Raw genomic sequence first — 20,977 nt, 5'->3', positions numbered from 1 at the left:
GACTTGGCTAAAGAATACCTAGATAGCTGAAATATTATTTCTGGGTGCATCTGAGGTTGTTTCTGGAAGAGATTAGAATTTGAGTCAAAGACTGAGTAGGGAAGATCTGCCCTCATCACTGTGGGCCAGCACCATTCAATCCATCTAGGGCTGGAATATAATAAAAAGGAGGAAAAAGATGAATTTTCTTTTTCTTCTTTAGTTGGAACAGTCATCTTTTGCCCTTATACATCAAAGGTCTTGGTTCTTGAGGCTTTGGACTCCAGAACTTAAACCATCTGCCCCCAGTTCTCAGGCCTTTGGCCTTGGACTGAATTATACCACTGGCTTTCCTGGTTCTCCAGCTTCCAAATGGCATATCATAGGACTTCTCTGCCATAATCTATAATCACATAAGACTATTACTATAGTAATTATCCTCTTAGTTATCTAGATCTATATATCCTGTTGGTTCTGTTTCTTTAAGAACCATGACTAAAGCAATAAGGAAGTTTCTATTGCTCTGCTTTTCTACAACCATGATGCTTTCAAACTAATACTATGTGTTTATACGATATTCATCAGAAACATTCATTGACCTTTTTTTTTCAATTTATATTAAGTATAAGCTCTATTTTCTTATGATTTCTTCCCTCCCCCCGCCCCTCTTAGGTTGATCTTAGACTCTGCCTTCACTGTATGATTTTTTTTTTTTTACCCTTTTGTTCACTTGCCCCTATAAACAACAGTGCTGAGGCCTCTGCAACCTACTGACCCAGTGGCTTAGGGGGTAGGTGGGTGTGAGTACCAGAGAGAGTCAAAGAAAGTAAAAAAGCGTCCTGACATTCCACCAGTCTTGACACTCATGACTGCACCAGTGTGCTGCTCACAACATCGTTGATCTGCATCTTCCTAGCACATGCTTTTGAAGGTGAAGGTACAGACTGTACCAAACATACCTTTGTTCCTAGAATATTATGGTATAATTTATCTTTGTTGTTAATCACTCATCACTTGAAATACAGGGAATTTTTTCCTCATGATACACAGACTTCTATTTATTATTTCTCCTTTTTCATTTTAAATTTCTGAGCTGATAAAGTGGTAATTTAGAAAAAAAACATTCTTTCAATTCACTTTCTACTTTATTTCTATCTGTTTTATTTCCCAGCTTCAACATGAAAATTCATTTATTATTTGTCTTTTTAACAAGTTCTGGTTTATATTTTTGATATGTTACTAACACATCAACATTTTAAAAATGCACATATATATGCATCATTTAAAATTGAATTATCAATTTATTTTCTGCTCAGGGATGGTATACATTATTCAGGAAACACTGTTCATCATTCAAGATATTTCTAATCTTTATTTATTTTCTCAGCCAATTGACCTTTGTCTTTGAGGTACTTACCTCCTTGTACTATGTTCGAGATTGTAGTCGCAAAATTAACATCCTTTACATAAATTAGTTAAGATAGGAATTTTGACTTAAAAATGAAATAGAAGCATAGAGCTACTTGGAATATAAGAATTATTGTTGTATTAGTCTGTTTACACACTGCTATAAAGAACTACTTAATACTAGGTAATTTATGAATAAAAGAGGCTTAATTGACTCACAGTGTCACAGACTGTGCAGGAGCATGTCTGGAAGGCCTCAGGAAACTTATAATTGTGGCAGAAGGGGAAAGGGAAGCAAACACCTTCTTCTCATGGCGGCAGGGGAGAGAGAGCTAAGGGGGAAGTGCCACACACTTAAACTATCAGATCTCATGAGAACTCATCCACTATCACGAGAACAGCAGAGGAAAATCTGCCCCCATGATCCAGTCACCTCCCACCAGGCCCCTCCTCCAATTTGACATGAGATTTGGGCAAGGACACAAATCCAAACCATATCACTTGTCCATCAGTTTTGCCAAATAAAATGCATATTGGAAGACACACAATATGAATTGTTGACCTGGATACTAATAAAAGAAAAACTTCAGCTGAATTAAATTTAAAGGAGTTCAATTGAGCAATGAATGATCCACGAATCAGGCAGCACCCAGAATCACAGCGGGTTCACTGAGACTCCAGGGGTGCCTCATGGTCAGAACAAATTTATAGACTAAAAAGGTAAGGTGACATACAGGAATTGAAAGTGAGGTACAGAAACAGCGAGATTGGTTACAGCTCGGCATTTGCCCTATTTGAACACAGTTTGAACATTCAGCAGTCTATGAGTGGTCGACCTATGGCTGCTAGGATTGGCCAACACTCAGCTATTGTTACAGGCGTATACTATTAAGTTAGGTTTTCAATTTTGTCTGACTATTAAGCTATGTTACAGTTCATCCACAGGGACTCAGATATAGATATACAGGAGTCCTTTTCAGGATATAATTTAGTTTGCTTTAACAATACCTAAAACATTAAAATAAAATCACTACTCATGATCACAACAAAATGCAAATCAATGATAATGCCAATATAATTATGAGCAGTTTATACTTATACTGTTATACAAGAGAGTGAAAATGCTTGTTGATGTAGCATAAATAGATAGTGGTTTCCCAAACGCATGTGAGTATGAGGACATTCTGGGCTAGGCTCCCATGTAAGTATTCAACAACATATACCCCTTGCTAGCACAATGCCGGTCCAAATCTGTTTCCATTTACTTCACAACTGGCAGCATACTGAAAGGGAGAAGTCCCAAGCCGGATTGCAAGACCCTTGTGAAACTTTGTTAAATATCCTCTCTACTTGTCAGAGTTGTTATCTTTGTGATAAAGTCATAGTACATACAAATTCTACAATTCTTTTAGCTCTAAGACTCTTGGAATCTGTTTAAATTTTATCTGAGATATATCCAAAAGGTTCAAACTCATTTTGTCCTGGTGAAGGGAGAAAAAAATAATTTTCATTGTAGCACTCAAAATATCTTATCCACTTAGTTACAATAGTGTCAGAAATGCCACCATTACAATACAGTACTTAGAGTTTGGATGTTAAGTTGGCTCTTAAAATACAAATTCCACCAAGAAATAATTTTAGCCTGTCATCTTTGATTTTAATATTATCAGGTTTTCTGACTTCCTTCAGTTTAGATGTCTAAATTCCAGGGACCATGACCATCATAACAACTAGAAGAAACACCATGAGAAAGGGCAGGTGGAGAAGAAAAAGAGAGAGAAAGATTAATTTTGATTGGAATGATAAAATAATTAGGTAATATGCCAGTCTCGTTAATAGTTAAGAGTATTTAATATTAATTAACATTTAAATTTAATTCTAATATACCTGCTTGAAGTAGGTAAACATGGCATGAAAAAAATATATATAAATTATATAATTGTAGGGAATGCAGCCATAGCATATTTGTAAAATTTTAATGTTTCTCATACCTGAGGTCCTTGAGTGGGCTTATCAGCAAACTGAGGTCACTGGAAGAGCATACAAAACTGAGAGAAGGATGCTTGAGGGACAGGGGAGATTCTCCAAAACAACACAAAACAAAAAACCCCACCAACTTTCTGTTACTTTTGCCTATAGATAGCTCTGATAATCTAGATATTCCTGACTAAAACTAAAACAAACAAAAAACCAAGTTCAGAAAGAATGAATATTCATGTAATATACATTCTTTCCTCCTTTACCAGAGTTAGTTGAGACTCATGCAGTCAATTAGGATATTTTGTGTTTGAGTGAAAGAAAGATAAGTAAAAATCAAGAGGGTGAAAATGCAAATTTTGTGAAGTAGGTAGAACTGCACTTAAACATAAACAGAAGCAATGACATATATACTATCACTCCCTTGCTTTCATTCCAAATACTCTCAAAATTGTTCAGCATCATTCTCTCTGACCACCTTCTCCAAAGACTGGAGCCCTGGAAATGGACATCTTCAGTCTTACCTCATGACACTTCTGTAAGCAGAAATACATCACTGATTAACTGGCTTGAATCACGAGCATATCCCTGGAGTAATGACTGTAGTGATGGGGATGTAACACTATGATTGGCATCATTGTTCATTGTCGTGGCTAGAGAATGGAGTTCTATGCTTCCCACCATGATGTACATTCTATATACAAATAAAGATACGTCTCAAAAAAGTATTTGAGGAAGACAAACTAAGAAATAGGAAGATAACAAATAGAAAGACTTCATTCTAAGGCTTCAACAGTAATGAGAAATTCAAATTACTACCAAGTCACTAACCCCTAACCTAATAAGTTACTATCACAAAATTTAAATCTTGTTCTAGACATCCTAATTAATGCCTGAATCTAAAATAATCATGCATTAATATTTCAAATCATCAAAAGACATCTGTTTCTGTTAACTATTTTTCAGCAATTATCTTGTTACATTTTTCATGTTGATTGCTACCTTATTTTAAACATTTTTTTAATTTAATTTTTTGGCATTGTTCTTCCCATCATATGTTTGCTCTCTTATTCTAACTAAATTTAAAAAGTCCTGGCCAAGAATCAGATGATCTTAACTCTGATCACGGCTTTGTGATTTAAACAAGCAGTTTCATCTTTCTACTCACTAATTTCATCTTCCTACCTACTACTTTTTATATCACCAAAGAAAGCTGATAATTATTCAAATCAATGAATGGAAATGCTCAGATCTGGCTGACAGACATCCTTGACTTAAGGATATGATATTTTTAAGGCTTTTATACATATTTTAAAATTATACTCAGAAGGGTATTAATCAATGTAAACTCCTCTCATGTCAACAGATCTATTATTAATCCTGGTATTATTATAACATTTTTGTCTCCTTATATGAAATGTGACATAATTAGTTTGCATTACTGATTACAAGACAGGCTTTTCTGTGCATTTTTTATTTATGTTATGTGTACAATGTGGTCTTCTTTGTTTGAAAAATGAGGCTATTTATCATTTTTATGTAAACATATAAAACCAAGAAAATAAAAAGGAGCTTCTTGAAGTTTTTAAATATTAGCTTACCAAATGTAGGGAAGCAAATTATACAAGAAATATTCAAATAAAACAGAAATTTTACACCAGGAAGAAAATGATGAAACAAGTTATAGGTCTATATCAGAAACAAATTATTGTCATTTAATTTTCACATTTATTCTTCAGTTATTTCAGTTAATGGAAAAAATGAAATAGGAGAAACACAGCATGATTAATTCCATTATTAAGAATTATTTTGAGTTTCCAAAATATAGTTGTTTTTGAAATATAGGAGCATTCAACTTTTTAAAAAATGTCACTGTTGCTTTTCATCAGTTCCAGCTCCCTGGTTACACAATTACCTCTACTATCCCTGCTAAATAATTTATGAAGATGAAAAGAGAAAGAACAGACAGCAAAATAGATAAGAAACTGACTATGCATAGATGCAGTCTAAATACATCTGGATTCCGCATGAAATGTTTTAAGACAACACATCACATGGAATATTTTAAGACAATAATCACTTTTCTAACTTGTGAGTAAGTGTTAGCAATTTAAGACCATTATTTTTAAATGTATAGACAAAATAAATAGACATGATTATTATTAACATCCTATCTAGATTAGGTCAATAAGTTGCTTAGGTAAGCCAAAGGCTCAGAAAATTAGAAGAACAGCATTATTTTAAATTAAGTAGCAGTATCAAGAGACAACAGACAATGTTGAGTTAAAAGTGTGTGACATACATGAAGATTAGACTTCTGCACTATATTTTTTTGGGATTCATTTAGTGACATAAAATTATACATATTTTTAAAGTAAAATATTAATATTATCATAAAGGATATCCTATTTCCCAGAACTTTACTAGTAGAATTACATTGGGCAATTATAAGTTACTCTTATTTGTCGGTGTCATTTTCTTTAAGACTCTACAACACATTTAATTGTCTGGAGCATTTGAAATTTTTATATCCTAAATAATATCCTTCCGCTTGACTTTTCTGCATTATTCTTAAATAAAGACAAATTTTAAGGAAATCATATATGTGAATATACACTTTTTTAGAAATTATAATTATATGCCTATTATTTAAAATTGTGCTTTCTTTTATTTGCAATCTCTCTGTCTCTCTCTCTGTCTCTCATTTCTTTCTCTCTTCCATTAGTAATCAAAACTTCTTCATAAAGTAGAACTATAAAGTCCTATGCTGCATTGTCATTTGAGAGTTCTAATCAGTTCACAGCCTGATTATAATTATTCCTTTCTCTTTTTAGGGAGAATAAAATAAAATTTTGGTTATTTGCCCTTAGGCAAGGTATTGAAGAATTAATGTGACTATACACACGGCTTATTAAAAAGCTCTCAAAAACATTCTACATCAAATAAACATATGTAAGTGTAAAATGCTACCCTTCATTAGTAACCATGAGCAAGCTACAGAATTTTAACTGTAATCATATATGTATATATATTTCTTACAAATATGTAATACTTTGCATTCAGAGAGATTAAGCTTTAAGATCATAAAAGAGACCAAAATTTAAGAAATATTTTAATTATAATTCCACTGTTGGTCAAATTACCTTAAAGGAAAAATAACTGTGTATGGTGAATAATGTTCTTTCCAATATGCACTATAAAAATACTTTAGCAAATAATGTGTTTCTATTCATTTATATCTATTGCTGTATTCTATTTCTTTATTGATATTCATGGCTATATTTCATTTATTTTCATGGAAAACAGTCACACACATGCAAAGGAAAGTGCTCCCAGGAAGCCTAAGTAAAATTAAAGACCATGTGGAATATCGCTTTTTGAAATTGAAATACCTATCCAAGAAAATGAACTAAATGGAGCATGCTTGCAATTTACAGCACATGATTGGTAAGGGTGTTAATGATAGCACTTCAGGAGTGGGTGAAGATGGGAAACATCTGCTTCGTTCACACTCCCTGGGATATCCTCCTGAGACATATGACTCAGCCACTTTGAGCTAAGTGCCTCTTCTTAACAGATTTCTTAAGGGAAAGCTAAATTTCTTGCAGAATAATTATGATAAACTAAGAACATTTTGCCTGTCCCTAGTGGATATCACAAAAGAAAGATCATTTTGATTCCCTCACTTATAAAACAAAAATAAATTAACTTTGAAAGTAAATTGCATTTTTTTTCTGAACATGCTGCTGAAATGTGGTGAGTGTAGTATTGTCTCCTCATACTGTTTTTTTTTTTTTGAGGGGAAATAAAGGGTCTTTTAAATATTTAGCAGAACTTATTGTTAGCAGATAAAAATCAATACATTCACGAAATTCAAAATGTCTTTGTTAATATATTATCATCATCAGTATATACTTTGATATGTATTCACCATTTTAGAGTTAGGTATTCTTTGGCTTACAATCTAATTATCCCCTCTAATAGAAAAACAAAATTAACAATTCTTATATTATAAACTCTAAAGTCAGGATTGATACATAGAGAGGCTGTTATTCAGCAGTGGAGATCACTGTCGGTGTGTAGAGTTTATGAATCTCAATAAAATGTAAGCCTGGATCAATAATCAAAAAAAAATCCTAAAGAAGTGCTTTTAAAGACTATTCACTAAACATTCAGAAGAGTGTTCTGCTGAAGACTCTTCTCTTCATGGTTGATGTGTAGATTATAGTGCTGAAAATCACAAGAAATTTCATTTACTTGAGCATTTGAGGGTAGGTTTGGAACCTAGAGAAAGGCTTTAAAGGACCTCTTCATTCCCACTTATGATCAAATTGCCAACAATTTCCACAATATTTGTCATGTTTATTTTTATTTAAAATATTGCATTTCCAGGAAGTTTTTTTAATTGCTCGTTAATGCAACTATGTTATTAGAATTAACACATTGAGCTAGGAGTTAGAGTTGGGAGATACAGGTAATTGGGCAATAGTAGAATGGAACACATATACGGTCTCTTGATGAGGACAGGGTGAATGTAAGAAGAGTTTTGGATCATTGGGAATCTCTTAGCCAATGAGGTCTGGGTAGATCCATTTAATGTAGAGGACTGGTGAATCAATGGCTCAAAATCACCAGGGAAAGTTGCAGTGTGAGAGGCAACTAAGCACCAAAACGAAAAAAGAGTCTTATGATTAGAAATAGATGATGTGCAACTATTTGACTTGATTAATCCAGCCTTTTGTTTTAGGGAATTATGGTTTATGGAAATATTCTGGTTGACTCATTCTTCACTCAAGCATATGCTGTGGCTGCCAGTCTATTACTTTTGTTCCCTAAAGACTCAGTACACATACTGGGTTTTTTGTTTCTTTTGCTTTTTTTCTGGAACCATCATCATGCTTACCATTCTTTTTTGGTTATTACAAAGCAGATTCATCTTTCTAGGCAACTTTATTTTGGGTATTTTAGGGACCGTCTCCATACAAGTTGACTTTCTCCCAAAAATCCTTGCAAAATTTTACAGAATATGCTAATAGTTTTTCTTTTCATGTCTTAATTGACAAATGTATCACTGTTAAATTGAGTCCCTGGTTAAATGATGAGTTCCTTTGTAAAGTTTGTTCTATAGCTAGAAATAAAATGCTTCTTTTGGTTTATAAATTATGAAGACATAAAGTGTTTATTTGCTATACATTCTATTAAAATTATATATTTTTTGTTTTCTCAGACATTTGATTATCCCACCTTTTTAAAATAATGAGCACTTATTTTATACAATTACATATTAATTAGCTGTTCAAATACTCAATGGAACTTTTCAACTGGGGGGATGCAGTTGATCAAATTAAAAATAAACACATTGAAATGATAATGTGTTTTTTATGCTTAATACTTTGGGGATATTAAAGTATCACCACATTCTTAAAGTGTATAATTCCTGAATCCGTATGTTACTTAAAATTAATCTTCTCAAAATAGCTTCCTTTGAGTTTTTTTTTATGCAAAAGAAAATGTGTAGTATCTATTCTGTATATCTATGGTACTGAAGACTAAAGAAACAATGCAGACATTATAGAAATTTTAGAAATAATGCAAAATTTTAGAAAAATGATATATAAAATATACAGAACACACACACACACACACACTGTTGCACAAGGGAAGCATAATCAGTGAGTGAATCAATTATGTCTAAGACTATCTCATTAGTATGTCCTGCCAGAGCCTAAATCCCTTATTAAAGAAATACTTCCAGACTATTACATCATTCTATGGATACACACCTTGGTTTTGTAAAAGCCAAAATGCTACATCTAAAAGCAAATTAGATTGCCCCATTGTCCCAAAAACATTTCACTGCAAGTTGAGAATGACCAGTGTTTATGAAATAGTATACATATATTTCCTTTGTTGGAGAAAAGAAGACTTTTAAATCTCATGATTATACCTCCTATCTCAAATTTATTCATTCTATTGCCCAAGATATTTCTAAAATATAACTTGGTACATCAATCGAGAATATAAATTTTGAAAAATATGCTGAATATAGGTAGAAAAAGAAAAAAGAGCTCTGAATGGCATTCACTTCTATTATACTCTACCTAAAATTTTCTTCTACATGAGGGACTATTTCTTCTGAGTGAAATACTCTATGTTACCTTTGCTATTTATTATATAGTATTAGGATTAATTAATTTACTTTAAAAGGGCTTGTAGCAGTTAGTACAAGTTCATAACTTTATGGTGAATTTAGTAGGTTGTAGAAGACAGAATCTTTTTGTTGTAAATAGTGAAGGTCACAAATCTACTGTCCTGCTCCTTCACCATAGAAAGAAAAAGATATTTAGACCTTTTGAGGCTGTGTGAAAGTTGTATAAATGTTTTTAATATTAATGTGCTTCTCTTACTTTTAGTATTCCTCAGAGAACCTAATACCAGAGGTCAGTTCCTCCGCTTCTGTAATGAAACATAGTCCTGTTAAATGTTGTGTAAAACTACATCTTGCCTTTTCTCCTTTGCTGAAACTGGAATGCAAATCGCAGTGTACATACTCACTAAAACCTAAAGAAGTTCATTAAGGTAGGGCAATTGGTTTTGAGTAGTATTTTTATAAAAAATTAAAAGTATAATAAATGCAATGTAATATATGCCTAGGCATAATCTATGTATTATAAAATAGTGACTTAAGAAAAATGTCAAAATAATGCAAACTAAGAGAAGTTATATGCTACAATTTTTACTCATATATTTCATGAAGTGCTTGAATCATAAAAACCCCTGTTTCTCTGTTTTTTTTTTTTTATTTTTGTGAGTGTGGCATATGGTTTGCCCAGTGAATTCTAAAATAATAGAAACTAAATAAATAGGTAGATAGAGAAATAGTACCAACTATTCATTTAGCCACTCAAAAATATTTCTTAATCACTGCCATGTACCATGAATATCATGAAAAGTATTAGACTTATATGTGTAATAATAGTTTTCTAATTAGCATTATTAACATCCCAGGCCACATCTAAAAATAGTGCTATCATGAGTAATTAGGTGTTATGTGGCAAACAAGTTTTAATAATTTTTTAAGCCTAGTTACAATTCTTGATAATTTATTTCAGACTGAGTAAAATATTCCTGTTAATAAATAAATTCAGTCTCCAAGGTGGATAGAGGAATATAATATATTTCCAAAATTCATATGAATATGAAATTTTTGTTAATGTTTTTAAATGGAAGCCATTAACAGCTTAATTGCTAGTGTTTCATGAACTACATTTCCACTGATCTATATCATAATACCTTGACTGACTTTAATTTTCACTATTCATCTGGATAGTGAAGATGATAAGAACACATTTTATTCTTCATTTTTGTAAGTGCTAGAAAATACTTATGTCACCATGCAGTCTCCTTTATTTCTAACAGCATTGTCATTTTAAAATGCTTAGAACCTAATCCTGACTCATGTTCTCAAGAGACTAGTAGATGTAGCATTAGTTGTTTTGCTACATTTACACTGGGCAGTTATAATAATAGCACCTACGAGCAGATGTTTGGTTAATCTTAATCCTCATAACAGTGGAAATATAATGGCACATCATATATATGAGGAAATCAAGGCTCCAGGGATGTAAGTAATTTGCTAAAACTAACAAGAACTAATAAGTTTTGGCATTAAGAATTAAACTTGGATATAGAATCAAATTCTTTGCACTTTCTAACTTATTCTGCTGACTTTTCATAACTGCAGTGCACGTGTATGTATTTTGCATACTGAAAGGTGGATAATGCACTATGAAAATGTATACACAGCCAAGCGTGGTGGCTCATGCCTGTAATCCCAGCACTTTGGGAGGCCGAGGTGGGCGGATCACGAGGTCAGGAGATCGAGACCATCCTGGCTAACACGGTGAAACCCTGTCTCTACTAAAAATACAAAAAAATTAGCCGGGCGTGGTGGTGGGTGCCTGTAGTCCCAGCTACTCGGGAGGCTGAGGCAGGAGAATGGCGTGAACCCAGGAGGTGGAGCTTGCAGTGAGCCGAGATTGCACCACTGCACTCCAGCCTGGGAGAGAGTGGGAGACTCCGTCTCAAAAAAAAAAAAGAAAGAAAATATATATACACAGAGTAACATTGACTGACGGCTGCACAAAATTTACAATAAATTTCAAATTATGTTGATGTATAGCAATTTAACAAAAATAACTAATTTGAGCAAGTCTATAATTTTGACTCTTGTACTATCTCCATATTAATGGAAAAAATATATATATATAGTGATTATCTAAGAAAAGGAACAGAATTTGGACCACTGAAGTGTAGAATATGTCTCAGTTGGATGGTCTAGCTAGTGCTTGAATGCACTTTCATTCACAAAAATAGGAAAAGCAGGTCCCATTCTTCAATTTCTCTTATGGAATCCTTAAATAGGCGCTGAAAAACTGATGATTCCTGGTGACAATCACAACAGTTCTCCAGGGAGTAAATTATGGAAGGAGAATATAAAATCAGCCATTTATTCCTCAAAATTGGTAAGGGATATGTTGTCCAGGAGGAACAGAAGAATAGAAATAGACATTCATTGACACATAAATTTCCATGTAGGTGATGGCAAGGAAATGCATTTAGATAAAAAGTAACCCAAATTTTATATGTAGGATGATTGACTTCACACTATTTGTTATGATCCATAGAAAGAGATTTGAAAGTCAAGTAGTCACCTTCATTTGTGCTGCTATAAATATTAAAAGGTTAATGAATTATTTAGTAAAAATTGTCAAGGTCTCAAAACAAAATATTAACTTACTTTTGGGAACAAGCCAAGATACACTCAATATTCTCTGAAGAAAATGTGTAATTAAAGATAGAATTAAAGAAAAACTTATTTAGATAGAGAAATAGAAGCAAAGAAATGAAGATAAAATGAAGGGAAACCATTAGAAAATCTGGGAGAATCAGAATAAAAACAAGTATGCTTGCAATCTATAGAGTCATGAAGGCCTTAGGTAGAATTCAGATATCTATCTCTGGAATAACAGAAAAAGGGTTTTATTGAAGATTACATAAAGTGAATTTATGCACAAACAAAAACAAAAATAAATTTAATATAGAGTAAGTTATTTATGTTAACACCATCTTATTAGTGAAAATTAAAAAGGTATTTGAATAGCTTATTTGAGTGATAATTGATGAATTTTAGAAGAGAATATACTTATTGCCAAATACATCCATTAGTATGAAAGAGATGTGAAGATATATTAGATGAAAAACAGGCCTTACTCAATATAGTAATTTTATATACTTATGTGAAAGTTATGAAAATACCAATAAGCCTTGAGAACTTGACCACAGTTACCAATTTGTGAAAGTTCTAATAATAGTGCTCCAAAGAAGGTAGACCATTGTTATTCTAATCCACTATTTCTTCCTTATTATTGTCAAACTAAAATAAAACAGAATTATTCTAGAAGAAACACAGAGGCTAAAAATTGCAAGAGGCATTTGGTTGAATTATGCAGTCAGTTGGTTTTTCTTGACTGAAGGCAATGAATGTTACATTTAATTCTAATTACCACTGAAGTTAAGAGGTGGGACTTCACTCTGGAGGCAGGGTGCAGACACTGGACCAAATCGAGGACTAACTAAAACAGGGACTGCGTGGAAGCAGCTTTCCATAAGACATGCCCACCAGGGTGTCACATCAGTTTACCATAGCCATGGCAAGGCACAGCCATTACTGCCCCTGTCTATGGCAATGACCTGATGACCCAGAAGTTACTTCCCCTTCCCTAAAAATTTCTGCATTTACCCCCCTTAATCTACATATAATTAAAATTAGGTATAAATGTGACTGCAAAACTGCCCTGAGCTGCTACTTTCAGCACATTGCCTATGGGGCAGCCATGCTCTATAACATCAGTCATGGAGCTGTAACACTGCCACCTCAATAAAGCTGTTTTCTTCTACCCAACCACCAGCTCATCCTTGAATTCTTTTCTGGCCAAAGCCAAGAACCTTTGCAGGCTAAGTCCCAACTTGGGGCTCACCTGTCCTGTATCACCACCAATTTTCACCTTACTGCTCAAATAAATTTTTTTGAAGTACATAATTGTTAAATTATGTATCTTAACATTAAGTGATCTATAGTAAGATATTTGCTTATCTGATGATTTCTTTAATGCATGTGCTGTATTTAAACTGTAATGTTGCCTGCTTTTCAATATATTTGAATCTATAGACATTACTGATTTTCAAACAAGAGAGTAGGGAATGTAAATATAAAAAAATTTACATATGTAACAAAAGTAATACATTACAAGAAGCTAATTAATTTGGTTTAATAAGACTACAAACACATGAAAATAAGTCTATCCTCTATAGAGTGAACAATTTTAGAGGACACTGTAAAAATGGCTTTTCCCAAGTGCATCTTAATATTTTGCCCACCAAAGTCAAAAACGGAAATGGTCATACATTCAATACCCCTGCATTTTAAAAAAATGCCATTCAGGGAATCATCAATTCTATTTTTAATTGTCTCTGGAATAAACAATATTGTTTTGCCAGAGACAATTGTGCAATATTTTTTCAGAATTTATAGCTTGGAAACAGCTTGCCATTTCTGATGCACTACTATGTTTTATTTTATTCAACAATGAAAGCTAAGGAATCTGTATGGTTAAACTTTCAGCTTTGGTTGTTATGAAACTCTGGATTTGCTTTCAGTTACAGTTGCTTCTCTTATCCTTTGTATTTTGATGACCATGAGGATAACCCTACCAATTATATTATTCATGTATTTTCTTTCTATTATTAAACAGGATATAAGAATAAGTTAAATCAGTAAGCATTTGTTAAAAGTTTATCATGTGAATAAAATTGTTCTGGGTATAAGATAACTACGAAAGACCAAACTAGAACAGGCTGTGAATGAATATCTCCACTACTTAAGTTACAACTCAAGGCTCTTTAGAAAGGAGACCCCAGAATATAGTAACTAAAATGAGAAAGAAATTAATTTCTCTCACTCTGGGGAGACCAGACGTGAACAATCCAAAATTGGCAGGTTGCTTCACATCACAAGGACATTCAGGCACCTGGTTACCTGACATCTTGTGAAACTACTATTTCTTTGGTTGCAATCCTGCATAATTGAAACAGTTTTCCTCCATATCTGTATGTGAGCTAGCAGGAAGAAGAAAAAATAGAAAGCCATGGGAAAGTATTATCTTCTGTAAGGAGAAGTCTCAGAAATCCCACACGTCATTTCTGCTTATTCCTCATGCCCTAAATTTAATCACATGACAAGTCATAGCTACAAGAAAAGCTGATAAATGATAAAGGCAAGCCATGTGTCAAGCTAAAATTGATTGGGGTGATATTTATATTTCTATATGGAGGAAGGGGATGGTTATTGGAGTAAAATTACCATCTCTACCATAGCTTTTCTGACTGATGTATTTCCAATTTGCCATCTGGCTTCTATGTGTAATAAGAACGTGACAGTACATTGTAGTGAAAAGTCTTTAGTTTTATAAATAGACAGGCATAGTTTGGCATTCTAGTCCCACTGATTACTAGCTGTAAATAGTTGTCAAGTTACTATATGTTTCTGAGTCGCTATATGCTCATCCAGGAAATATGAATAAAATGTCTAACTCAGAAAGCTCTTGCCTTCAGTATGATTTTGTTACATAGTATAAGTTATAATAAATGACATCAATTGATATTATTAGACAGGCCATTGTAAATTGCTCCTTATTGAAATATCTCATTCTTTATCCATTAGTTAAGATGATGCATCTATCAATACTTAGTCTTCTGAATCTACTTCTCTAAGAACTTTCTCACACTCATCCTATATGATTCTCTATTAGAAAGTAAGGCCAGAAAAAAAAAAACTCCTTCTCATATAAAGGAAGATGTGCTAAACAAGAAATATTTTCATACCAATTAATTAGGCAGGAATGGATATCGCAGACTAAAGACTAAATGCATATTGACCACTTTGGCTATGCACAATTTACAAGCTAATTCTACTTGAAAAGCAAAGCTTTTCAGGTGAACATCTGTTTTTCCACTAGTATTTGTTTTGGTTCTAATAATAAGTTATGGAGGCAGCTGAAAGAAAGATTGGGAGAGTGAGAGTCACCTGCAAGAATATATAAATGAATGATTTTCTCCTGATGTGTCCGTTAGTTACTATGGTGACAATCTGTGCAAGCATTTAAGGAAAAAATAGCATCTTACCTTCCTTTCCTTTTTGTGACAGAATTTATAATTTTAATTGGCATAATTATGTATACAATTTTGTTTGATAATCTGTTAATTTTTGTTTTTACATGTAAAATATGTTGATTTTGCTGTCTTCAAAATATGATTTTTAATTAATAATTACTTTCATTAAACTTGATTAAAATTGTCCTTAACATTTGACATAAAAATATCTGATAATCAAATAATTTTCTCTAGTGGTATATATTAAACATTATTTTTAAAATGTAGAAAGCTTGTATGTATTTATCTTTGACATTATAAAATGTATGTTTAGATAAATTATGCAATTAATATGGTCATTTACCTTCTAATTAACATCTTTTACGAATGGCTTGCTGAAGAAAGACCTGTCTGAAGTAATGGACAGCACGTTTTTAATTAAATGTTGAGTTTATTTTTAGTCTTATAAATAATTGTTCAAATTACTAAATACTTATTTTATCATTTATGGAGCTTTTAATTTGATAATTTTTAAATTAATATGTAATGTTACTCTGAGATGATCCCTCTGGCTTGTTTAGCTAATAAGTGATTTTCCTGTTAGAAATAATAGGTCATTGGGCCAGGCTTGGTGGTGCATGCCTTGATGGTAGTTCCAGCTACTCAGGAGGTTGAGGTGGGACAATTACTTAAGCCCTGGAGTTCAAACCCAGCCTGAGAAACATAGTAAGATCCCATCTCTATTTTAAGAAAACAGAAATTATAGGCCATTGATTAACCTTATTTGTTTTACTGATACTATTGTTAATATTGTACAATAAAGTGGGTGAAGTTGAAGACAAAGTGAAGTTAATTACAAGTGAAAAGAAAATCAAAATTCAATCCAAGTATTTTGCAACTGGAACTTAGAATCCAAAATCATTTATATCACCCAGATTAAGCTGAATTCCCTATTTTGGAATTTCCAACCTCATGTGGACAACCTAGTGTAAGTGTCTAAATGCTTACTTCTCTTTTGAGATGCTGCCTGTTTTGCCTGCTTCTTTATACAAACATGGCACTAGTGATCTCCCTGACACCTCATGTTTTATTGATAGACTTACCTAATCCAGTCTTTTTTTCTCATTTGTTGATATTATATTTCATATCCTTTGGCATGCTCACTTTTCCATCATCCCAGCTCTCTACCTTCAAGGTGGTATCTTGTTCCTGTATCGTCACACGGAAGAAGGGCAAAAAGGGGAAAAAATGAATATTCAGTTCTCACATAGCTGAAGAAACGGCAGGACCAGGAAGCTTTCCTAAGCCTCCTGTATAAGATCATTAATTTCATTCATGAGGGTGGATCCCTCATGATTTACTCACTTCCCAAAGACCCCACATCTTAATACAACCACAATAAGGATTCAGTTTATATATGAATTTTTGAAGGTTGCAAACACTCAAACCAAAGCAGTGATTATTTCTTGGGTCTAATAGAAAGGTCAAAGTGAGAGGTGAAGCTGGCTGGGCTCCTGGGTCGGTTGGGGACTTGGAGAACTTTTCTGTCTAGCTAAAGGATTGTAAACACACCAATCAGTGCTCTGTGTCTAGCTAAAGGTTTGTAAACACATGAATCAGCACTCTAAAAACTCACCAATCAGCGCTCAGTGTCTAGCTAAAGGTTTATAAATGCACCAATCAGTACTCTGTAAAAGCAGACCAATCAGCACTCTGTAAAATGGGCCAATCAGCAGGATGTGGGCGGCGCCAAATAAGGGAATAAAAGCTGGCCACTCCAGCCGCAGGGGGCAACCCACTGAGGTCCCCTTCCACAGTGTGGAAGCTTTGTTCTTTCACTCTTCACAATAAACCTTGTTGCTGCTCACTCTTGGGGTCTGCACTACCTTTATGAGCTGTAACACTCACTACAAAGGTCTGCAGCCTCACTCTGAAGTCAGCGAGACCACGAACCCACCAGGAGGAACGAACAACTCCGGACACGCCACAATTAAGAGCCGTAACACCCACTGCGAAGGTCTGCGGCTTCACTCCTAAAGTCAGCAAGACCACGAACCCACCAGAAGGAAGAAACTCCTGACACATCTGAACATCTGAAGGAATAAACTCCGGACACACTATGTTTAAGAACTATAACATTCACCACGAGAGTCCGAGGCTTCGTTCTTGAAGACAGAGAGACCAAGAACCCACAGCAAGGAACAAATTCTGGACGCAGAAGTACTCATCATATCACATCAAACATTGGAAAGGCTCCTTGAATTTTATGATGCTATCATCTTCCCATTGGATGCGTTTCTAAATTCTGATACAAACAAAAACTGTGAATAAGCCTTCCAAATAATCAACCTCATAGCAACAAATGTCAATAGTGTTGAACTTCCTAAAAAAAATCAAGAGTCAAACTTCACAAAAGTTCACAAAAGTATCAGTAACATTAAACTTCCCTCAACATATTAAACTAATGTGAATGATCCTTCAGAACCAGCTCTTTTGTTTGTTTGTTTTTTGAGACAGAGTCTCACTCTGTTGCCCAGGCTGGAGTGCAGTGGTGCAATCTCAGCTCACTACAAGCTCCACCTCCCAGGTTCACACCATTCTCCTGCCTCAGCCTCCCCAGTAGCTGGGACTACAGGTGCCCGCCACCATGCCTGGCTAATTTTTTATATTTGTTTAGTAGAGACGGGGTTTCACCATGTTAGCCAGGATAGTCTGGATCTCCTGACCTCAGGATCCGCCCACCTCGGCCTCCCAAAGTGCTGGGATTACAAGCGTGAGCCACTGCGCCTGGCTCAGAATCAGCTCTTAACTGAATGCTTTTACTGTGAGCTTCTGGTGAACATAAAGTTCATCTTCACTCTACCTCCCTTCCAGTGCAGCTCCATGCCAGGGCACCTCTTAGGAATGTTGCCTCAAAAAACTGTAGGATTTATGTCTCTAGGCACTAAGTAGTGAATAATAATATCAAGAGACAAGTGTGAACAAATCCACTTTAAATAATCTGAAGCCCTAAACAAAGAAAAAGAAACCAGAACTTGTCTGGACATATATAATTTTTTTAGAAAATATGTAATCAAATTGCTTAATAAATGTGGGTTCATGGAATTAGGATGCACAGAAGTTCAGTGAGTTTGCTCAAAACAAAAGCAAAAAGAAAAAGAAAAAAGAAAAAGGCAAATATATCAAACTCAGCCATTTCAGGACCCCTAAAAATTAAAGGCACAGAACAAACTAAACATATTCATTCAAGAAACTTTTCTTAAGCCTATAAGGACAGCAGGATCTGTTAACTTAGAACTACAACTATTAACTATCTTTTCATCTCCATGGAGTGGTAGCCATGAAAAGCCAGAAGCTTGTAAAAATCAAAACCATTTCTATGTACCAGAGAAAACAATTGAATAATTAAAATTTCAACATTATTGTGTAAAAAAACTTTTAATATATAAAAGAAATTAGAAATCTTTAAAAGGCTGTAAAAGATCTCAACATTATGAGAGAAAAATTTAAAAAAACTAAATAAATGGAGAAATATGCTACATTCATGAATCAGAAGACACCATATCCACCAATCAGAAGAATCAGAAGATGATAATTCTTTCCAAACCAAACTATAGATTCACTACACTTCCAATAAAAACCATAGCAGGATTTTTAAAATAAAAATTTGAAATCTGGTTCTAAAAGTTATATGATTACTCAGCAGACCTAAAGTAACTAAAACAAAATTGAAAGATATAATGTAAATTTATATTAAACAAGTGATAGTTTCAAAACAGAAATATAGAACATAACAGAATATTCAGAAATAGACCCATATACATATGATAACTGATTTTTTACAAAAGTGCAAAACAATTAAGTAGAAAAAAAGATAGTCTTTTCAACATACGTTTTAATGATTGAATATCCATATGCAAAAATTATAAGATATTTGATCCATAATTTGCATCATATAAGTCACTTAAAATAACTCATAGCTCTAAATGAAAATGAAAAATACAAAATGTCTAGAAAAAATATAACAAAAATGTTTGCTAACCTTGGTTATGAAAAAAATTTCTAGATATGCACTAAAAATATGATCTATGAAAGTGACTGAAAAATTATACTCAATTCAAATTAAGAACTTCTGCTCTTCAAAAGACACTGTTAACCGAGTGAAGATATAAGCCACAGACTAGGTGAATATAGTTACAAATCATATACTTGACAAAAGACTTTTGTCCAAAGAATATAAAAGAATCTCAAAATTTAATAATATACAACAAACCCAATAAAAATATTAGCGAAGGATGGCCGGGCGTGGCTCACGCCTGTAATCCCAGCACTTTGGGAGGCCGAGGCGGGTGGATCATGAGGTCAGGAGATCGAGACCATCCTGGCTAACACGGTGAAACCCCATCTCTACTAAAAAATATAAAAAAATTAGCCGGGCGTGGTGGCGGGTGCCTGTAGTCCCAGTTACTCGGGAGGCTGAGGCAGGAGAATGGCATGAACCTGGGAGGTGGAGTTTGCAGTGAGCCAAGAATGCGTCACTGCACTCCAGCCTGGGAGATAGAATGAGACTCCGTCTCAAAAAAAAGCAAAGGATTTCAATAAGCAGTCCAACAAGGGGGATATATAGATGGTAAATAAGTACATGAAAATATACACTGTTAGCCATTAGGGAAATGTACATTAAAACCACAGAAAAACGTACTGCACATCTATGAAAACGACTATTAAAAAAATGACTATGGAGTGTGTGTAACTCATATACCGCTTGAGGCAGTATAAATTGACATAATCACGTGTAAAATGGTTTTGCAGTTTCTCAGAGATAAACATACACCTGTGATATGATTCAGCCATTCTACTCTTAAATATTTCCCAAAATGAAATAAGAAAAAGTCCATACAAAGACGTGGTTACAAATTTTATAGCCGCTATACTTGTAATAGCCAAAAAAACTATACAAAACAAAACAAATGTTCATTAACCGATAAACTGGTATATCCATACAATGGAATACTATCAGTAATATGAAGAAAAAAACTATTGATACTGCTAATAAAATGTTTGAATTTTTAAACAACTCTGCTGAGAAAAATAATTAAAATTGAAAATAATAGATTCTGTATAATTCTTCATAAAAGTTTAGGAATGTAAACTAACATACATGGTCAGAGGGCAGTTCAAGGGTTGTTGTGGGAGAATGAGGGAGGAAGGAGATTGGAGCAAGGCTGGATGGAAAGATTATAAAGGGCACACAGAAATGTTTGCGGGCCAGCCGGGCGTGGTGGCTCACACCTGTAATCCCAGCACTTTGGGAGGCTGAGCCAGGCGGATCACCTGAGGTCAGGAGTTTGAGACCAGCCTGACCAACATGGAGAAACTCCATAGCTACTAAAAATACAAAATT

The 20,977-nt window shown here is 33.9% G+C and overlaps 1 long non-coding RNA gene across 1 annotated transcript; it reads right to left on the bottom strand.

Annotated features, from left to right (window-relative positions):
* Positions 1-3,824: 3,824 nt before the first annotated feature.
* Positions 3,825-17,107, bottom strand: LOC107973725 (uncharacterized). Its single transcript, XR_001716119.2, has 3 exons — positions 16,939-17,107; positions 16,677-16,782; positions 3,825-4,057 (listed from the first exon to the last, which is right to left on the bottom strand). It is a non-coding gene; the product is annotated as an uncharacterized LOC107973725 (long non-coding RNA).
* Between the last annotated feature and the right edge of the window lie 3,870 nt (positions 17,108-20,977).

The sequence above is a fragment of the Pan troglodytes genome, chromosome 13, assembly GCF_028858775.2.
Source record: "Pan troglodytes isolate AG18354 chromosome 13, NHGRI_mPanTro3-v2.0_pri, whole genome shotgun sequence".
In the NCBI taxonomy this organism is placed as follows: Eukaryota; Metazoa; Chordata; class Mammalia; order Primates; family Hominidae; genus Pan; species Pan troglodytes.
This window is presented reverse-complemented; position numbering and strand designations above follow the sequence as displayed.